The sequence below is a fragment of the Hippopotamus amphibius genome, chromosome 10 (assembly GCF_030028045.1).
Source record: "Hippopotamus amphibius kiboko isolate mHipAmp2 chromosome 10, mHipAmp2.hap2, whole genome shotgun sequence".
In the NCBI taxonomy this organism is placed as follows: domain Eukaryota; kingdom Metazoa; phylum Chordata; class Mammalia; order Artiodactyla; family Hippopotamidae; genus Hippopotamus; species Hippopotamus amphibius.
Window position 1 is genome coordinate 21,001,378 of NC_080195.1, and position 7,939 is coordinate 21,009,316.

Below are 7,939 nucleotides of genomic sequence, written 5' to 3' on the forward strand. Positions count from 1 at the left end.
CTTAAAACAACACATTTATTTACTCACAATTCTGTTGGTATACACTACAGTGTGCTTGCCACCAAAAGTTTAGTTTCTGTTACTATACAGTTGATCCTTTTACCTGTTTTGCCCTCCTCCTACCCTGTAACCATACTCTGTTCTCTGTATCTGTGTGTGTGTTTGTGGGTTTTTTTGGTTTGTTCATTTATTTTGTTTTGTTTTATATTCCACATAAGAGTGAAATTATATGGTATTTATCTTTCTCCATCTAACTTATTTCACTTACAATAATACCTTTAAGGTCCATCCGTGTTGTAATAAATGGCAAGATTTCACCTTTTTTAAGGCTGAGTGATATTCCACTGTGTATATAAGCCACATCTTCTTTATCCATCCATCCATCAATGGGCACTTCATTTCCATATCTTGGCTATTGTGAATAATACTGCAGTGAACATGGGGGTGTATATATCTTTTTAAATTAGTGTTTCCGTATCTTTAGATAAATAACCAGGAGTGGAATTGCTGGATCATATGGTAATTCTATTCTTAATTTTTTGAAGAATCTTCATATTGTTTTCCATAGTGGTTGTACCAATTTATAGCTCCGCCAACAGTATATGAGGGCTCCCTTTTCTCCACATCCTTTCCAACATTTGTTATTTCTTGCCTTTCTGATAATAGCCATTCTAATGGGCATGGAGTGATATCTCATTGTGACTTTGATCTGCATTTCCCTAATAATTAGTGATGTTGGACATCTTTTCATGTGCCTGTTGGCCATCTGTGTATCTCCTCTGGGAAGATGTCTATTCAGCTCCTCTGCCCATGTTTTAATTGGGTTGTTTGGGTTTTTGTTGTTGAGTTATATAAGTTCTTGATATATTTTAGATATTAACCCCTCGTTGGATATATGATTTGCAAATATATTCTCCCGTTTGGTAGGTTTCCTTTTCATTTTGTTAATGGTTTCCTTTTGCTGTGAAGAGGGTTTTTAGTTTGATGTAGTCCCATTTGTTTAATTTTTTATTTTGTTTCCCCTGCCTGAGGAGACAAGATATTAGCAAGATATTGCTAAGACCAATGTCAAAGAGTGTACTGCCTATGCTTTCTTTTAAGAGTTTTATGGTTTCAGGTCTTAAATCCAAGTCTTTAATCCAATTTGAGTTGATATTTGTGTGTGGTATAAGACAACAATCTAGTTTCATTCTTTTGCATGTGGCTGTCCAGTTTTTCCAAGAACATTTATTGGAGACTCTCCTTTCTTCTTGTACGTTCTTTGCTCCTTTGCTATAAATTAACTGTCCATACATGACTGGGTTTATTTCTGGGCTCTCAATTCTGTTCCACTGATCTGTGTGTCTGTTTTTCTGCCAATAAGATGCTGTTTTGATTACTATGGTTTCATAGTATAATTTTAAATCAGGGAGTGTGACACCTCCAGCTTTGTTATTTTTTTTCTTAGGATTGGCTATTTGGGGTCTTCTGTGGCTCCATACAAATTTTAGGATTTTTTTGGTCCTATTTTTGTGAAAAATGTTGTTGGAATTTTGGTAGGGATTGCACTTCATCTGCAGATTGCTTTAGGTAATATGGACACTTTAACAATGTTAATTCTTCTAATACATGAGCATGGAATGTATTTCAGTTTCTTTGTCTCTTTGATTTCTTTCAAAAATGTCTTATAGTTTTCAGTGTACAGGTCTTTCACTTCCTTGGTTAACTTTATTCCTAGATATGTTATTCTTTTTGTTGTGATTGTAAATGGGATTGTTTTAATTTCTCTTTCTGCTAGTTTGTTGTTAGTGTATAAAAATGCAACATAGTTTTGTATATTGACTTTGTACCCTGCAACTTTATTTATAATAGTTTATTATTTCTAATAGTTTTTTGGTGGGGTCATTGGGGTTTTCTATATATAAAATCATGTCATATCATCTGCAAATAGTGACAGTTCTTCCTTTCCAATTTGTATACCTTTTATTTCTTTTTCTTGCCTAATTGCTCTCCATTACCATGTTGAATAAGGGTGGTGAGTGTGAGCATCCTTGTCCTGTTCCTGATCTTAGATAGCTTTCAGGTTTTCACTATTGAGTATGATGTTAGCTGTGGGTTTGTCATATAAGGCCTTTTTATGTTGAGGCATATTCTTTCTGTGCCCATTTTATTGAAAGGTTTTATCATAAATGGGTTTTGAATCTTGTCAAATGCTTTTTATACATCTTTTGAGATTATTATATGGTTTTTGTCTTTCATGTCGTTAATGTGGTGTATCGCGTTGAATGGTTTGCCAATGTTGAACCATCTTTGCGTCCCTGAAATAAATCCCACTTGATCATGGTGTTTGATACTTTTAATGCATTGTTGTATTCTTTGCTAAAACCTTCTAACTTTTGACGAGCTTACTTACTTTGATTTCTGTGGGTTGGAGGGAACAGATGAAAGACAAGGTCCTAGACAGCTGCAATTTTTTGGTCTCATTTTTGTGGTCTGTCTCTTGGCCGACTTTTTGTTGTTTTGTTTTAAAAATATCAAGAGGTATTCTTTGAAGTCAGAAATATGTTTACGGTTCAATCAACTCCACCTTTTACCACACCATGAGAAAATACACCTCTTTCTCTTTGAGAAAGCCACTGTTTTCCATACTCATGATAAAAGAACCATATTACTGTACCCCTTGATCAGTCTTGCCCAGAGCATCAGTCTTCCAAAGGTAGAGCCACATATCTTTTGCACCTAGTACCAATCCCGGTATAAAAAGTTTCTTAATATCCACTTCATAGTTGGTGAATAAACAGATCATTCAGTGATGTTCAAATACTAGTCTTGCTTTGTTCTCCTCAAATTTTGCTTTAAAAAATATACAAAAAAGCCCATGCTCTCTCTACCCACATCCCCAATTCAATCTGGCACATCAGTGATCTAACCAGAGAGTGATTTCAGATTTGGATGTTCTACTTTATAATAAACTTGGCAAATCAAAGGATCACTTTGATTTTCAATCCATAAATGGAGTTATATCCTACAGAGTTGGATAAGCTTTAAGCTCCATATAGCTGAAGACAAGAATTCATCATGCTTGTAACCCACAGGGAAGAAAGATCCAGGTTTTTATTTTGATTGTTTACTCAAGTATGAATGAAAGAGAAAAACTGGGGGAGGGGAAAGAAGCTGGAATTAGGTCATTTGTGTGTTACCATAACATAGAAAGATGAATACTACTTACTTTTCCTTACAATTAATCAGATTAAGGTTCAATTCAACCAGTTCCTTCCTGAGAATATTCTTGAAGGGGGTTTAGTTGGGGGCTTAGCATGGAATAGAGTGGATTTGTCTTGAAGCTGCATTTACAGAGAAAGAGCACTGCTTTTATTTTGGTGTGTTTATTTTTGGTGGCTTGGGGGAGAGTGGCTAAACTCTTGGTGTCACCACTGGACCCAAAAGAACATACTATTCATATTATAGTGTAGTTTATCCCAAGCAATGTTTGTAATTCTGCATTTAAATGCTTTCATCACCTACCAGAGAAGATATCTGAATGAACTCTCATCTTTTGAGACATGAAAATAAATTAAAAATTATTTATGTATTAGACTGACAAATTCACTAAATAACTCCATCTGCCTCAGTTACTTTTCTCTCACTTTCTCGCTCCAAATATCAGAGGCAAATATACAATGATTTCATTCAGTAATCAAGACTGATTCCTAGATGTGCTAATGTAATTTTTGAGTAAAAATAAATGATAATGTGTTACTTGGAAATTGTAAAGATCCAATCATGTTTACTTTAGTAATTTGAAAAAAAATCTGACAAGTACTAGAGTATGAAATAAGTGATTAAAGTGAATTCAACCATACTTTTTTAATCTCCAATCAACAGGACATTTCTATCTTTTTAATCCTTAAAACAAGCACCATTAAAGTTCCAGAGCAAAGAAAGATTCAGTAGAAACAGAGATATGCAGATAATTCAGATAATTCATTTACTGAAAGAACCAGCCTGCCAGAAGCTATTATTTCCATGATCAGACCCTAGTTCTGCCTTTGTAATGCTATTCATTAAACGGATAGGCTATCTGGGATTTTGTTGGGGAGGACCTTTAAAAATCACTTTCCCAGTATTTTACTTTGATTACTAAACCGAAACAAAGGGATATTATTTCACATTCAAATAGAACCACCACAGGCAGAGGTGGGTGCTTGGTAATTTTTAGTGATTTATTTGCTTGAAGCTTTTTCTAGCAAGTTTAACTGTAATGACTGTAACATCCATCTGTTTGAAATGCAAATTGGTTAGCAACTGGATCCTTTTTCAGTTCTTACAATATGTCATCTACCTGCTTTGAATGAAATATTCTACCTAAGTCTCTGATGAAATATGTTTTCAATAAATATTAGACGTGGAGTGTCACTCAGCATTCATTCTGGTCTCCTTCAGGTGTGCCTTCCTCTATCTCAGAGGCTGGAAAGCCATAAACCCCATTTTCCAGAGTCCCTTGCAGCTAGGGTTCTGGGCACAGCTGAGGTTCCACCAGTAAGAGGAGCTGGATAAGAAGCGAGGTGTCTAAGGAAGATGTTTGCTAGCTTGTTTTTGACTTTGGTAACCATGTTTGGTTACTAGCTTCCTGGGCAGAGTGGCACTTTGTAGCAGCCTCTCTGATCCCTGGAACACAGCTCAGAGAGTGTGCCCTTGATGTCAGCAGCTCAGGTGGTGGCTCTGACTCCCAGCCTCCTGACTTCGGCAATGACGACAGCAACCCTAGGGGGCCAGTTCAGATAGCTGTTCTCTCTACCATCCTCCCCAGTTAGGGAACCCGCAGTGTGTGCAGAGTCTCTGCAGGTGCTGTTCCCTGGGCATCAAATGCTCTTCCTTCCCCCAAGGACCTCCCTTCACAACCGTAATACCACTTCCTAAAGCAAGCATTCCCGACCTCCCTCCCTCCACAGGTCAAATTCCCCATCTCTGCCTTTGACATGTTTCCTGCAAAGCACTTAGCACAGTTATAATGACAGGTTCACCTGTGTATCACCAGCAGACATGCTTCTACGAGGGGTCAGGTCTGCTTTTCTTGCATTCTGAAGGATTAGCATGGTGCCTTAGGGGATGCTGAATGATTAAAACCTGCATGAATCCTATTGCTGCTCCAGTCCCAAAGTCTACATACTCCATTTCTAATTATGTAACTGTCCAGGGGAAAACTATGGACTATTATCATTTTATGAGGGCCACACTTCTAATGGCATTAAGAGAAACTAATTATTTAAATGTTTAAATTTGATTTTAGAATTTCAATGGGTCATCTCCTTCCTCCCCCTACTATCTCATCATTATCTCCAAAAACCACCACAGGTAACTTCTTTCACCTAGGTAAGCCAAAGGCCTGTGCATGTGGGAGAAGATGCAAGTTTGACAGTATGAGCCTCTAGCTCCCAAAAACCACTGGTTGCTAGGAGTCTAATGTACCCTGTACAGTATTCTATGAGAGTATGCTAAGTATACCAGGACAGGGGAATGAGCCACTCACCCAGATGTTCAAATCTACCATCAGTTACACAGCAACCCTTCCACAGCCCCTAGGAGATGATATTTAAGTCATAGTATTTCTCTTTCTTGTAAGACAGCTCACAATGTGCATTTTACACCAATTATTCCATTTGCTTCTGACAACCACCTTAGTTAGAAGTATTATTATTTCCATTTCACAGATGAGGAGATGGCTCAGAGCTGGGATTCAGTCCAGGTGATGGAGCTCAAACTTCAAGTGGTTAGATGTTTCTCTGAATGGGAAGTGAGTACCCAAAGTGAATGGTGTCACTCCTTTTGGATACCTCTTAGCTAGAGGTCCAGCCTATGTACTGTCTGATGACATCAAGAGAAGAGAATCACACAGGCTGAGGGACGTTCAGCTGGTCATTTAGTACCACCATACTTTCAGCCTGACCAGCGAGCTATGCCAGAATCAGCCTCCATATTTAGTTCCTTCTTCTGTCCTTAAATAAATCACCAGTATCTTCAGTCCTTTCCTGCCACTCTCCTCAGAACCCTTCCTAATTTATCTGTGAGTAAAAACATCAGATTGCACAGACAAGTGCTGACAGTCTAATCGCAGCAGTGCGTCATACCAAGGGTTAAATCACAATGAGAGCTGACTCAGTTCCCACTTAAAATACGAATCGGACCGTCAACATGCAGTTAACACAGGATTTAGCTGCATTTTTTCTCAACATTAAGATCCTGTATGTTGCCAAGCTTGTCTGGCCCTTTGTGCTTTCTTCAAAGCAGTGATAGAGCTCTCATCGTAATGTGACTCAGATTTCTGACCCTAGTTCTCTAAAGATGTATATGAATTCTTTACAAGTGGAATGCATATAAATATTCACGTATCCACCTGTCAGAAATACTGAAAGTATTAGTACCTTCTTTACGGTCCTCTTAATCCCCAATAGGATTTGGCTTTAGAAGATATACTGATATATACACAGAGAGTTAAGAAGTATTGGGAAGGCCCCCCACGCCACCCCTCCATTTTGAGGCAGAGTTAACCATGAACACATAGCATTTTCCATTTGCCATCCCTCCGGTAAGTAAAATTTTACTAAAACCTTTGAACCACCTTGGTGCTTTTGCTATACTGAGACACACACAAAAGGACAAATTATTTCCAAAGTACATCATTACAGTAATTGAATCTTTCTAGAAAAAAAGATCTCTTTTGAATTAAGAGAAGCATCTATAGAGAGCTCCCTTCTCAAATCTGACCAAATGCATTAAGAAAGCAGTTCTCTGGAGCAGTTTCCTTAGTGAGGAGGTAGATCCTTTCCAACCTGTCAAGGTCCACTTTAAAAGAAGTTATGGGCAATCAGTGGCCATCAGGGAGTCGCTTTCATTCTCTTCAAATGATCTTCCCCTCTGAGCTACTCTAGAGCATCCCTCACCATCCCTGGAGAGTCCTTTATGCTGCATTTTCGGCCGGGCATCAAGGACAGAAAAACTTACAATTCTCCCTTCCTAAACTTCAAAACAGATTAACCATTCATTAGTCAAGGATTCGCCAAGCCAATGAGTCACGTGAATAATAGTACTTCAGCCCCTGAAACAAGGGGTTAGAAGCCAACTGTTACCTGTATTATTGCTAATAACCTTAACCTCAAATAATCTATAGCCACATTCCAGCTCTTCGCTGACAGGAAATGTTCCGTGCACATTTAAATGCATGCAGACCAACCCATAAAAAGCTTTTGCTCTGAGGTGTTCACAACCTTACCCCTTTCTACCTAAAGCATCGCATGCTTATAATACTTATCACAAAGAACCCAGATAATACATAAGGACGCAGATAGCAAATATTGTACAAATCCTACCATCCCGTTTTGATATTCCTTCTTAAACTGTATTTTTGACATCCGCTTGGGCTGTTTCAATCAGTTCTTCCAGATCAACTAAAAAATATTCTGACAAACTTTCTGGCTTCAAGTTATCTTAGTTCATCGCCTCCTGCTAGTTAAAAATCAATTCCCAAGTGACAGCTTCTAAAGGGAAAGATGCACGTGTACTCCGGGAAAACAAATCCATTTTCGCCTTTAGACACTAAACATGTCCCCTGCAGCTCTGGGTTCTGATTTATCCAGTGTATCATCTGAAGCACATTCCCGCAATCCCTTACTGCACGCCAGGCTTGGCTCTTCGGCTCACGTCTAAGTTTTCAAGGTAAACAGGTCACCCTCGGCGACTGGAATGACAGCGGAAGAACAGGCACTCACCCATGCGGTCAGACCCGGGACGCGGACGCCCCGCATCCTGGGGGCGGCCTGTCGCGCCCCCTCCTCCCGGTCCGCGGGGCGAGGGCAGGCGCAGGGCCGGCCGAACTAGGGTGGAAAAGAGGCTTCCCGCCGCTCCCCTCTGCGGACCATCGCCAACGCCACGGTCGCCAGCTCTGGCTGCAAGGTATGGGGGC

General features: G+C 39.3%; 1 protein-coding gene across 2 annotated transcripts in view; it reads right to left on the bottom strand.

Moving 5' to 3' along the window:
- TRMT9B (tRNA methyltransferase 9B (putative)) overlaps positions 1–7,364 on the bottom strand; it is a 55,034-nt gene extending 47,670 nt beyond the window's left edge. For both annotated transcript variants that reach the window (XM_057697183.1, XM_057697182.1), the window contains exon 1: positions 7,347–7,364. The gene's annotated coding sequence lies outside the window, so the exon portion shown is untranslated. The remainder of the gene's footprint in view (positions 1–7,346) is intronic.
- Positions 7,365–7,939: the final 575 nt, after the last annotated feature.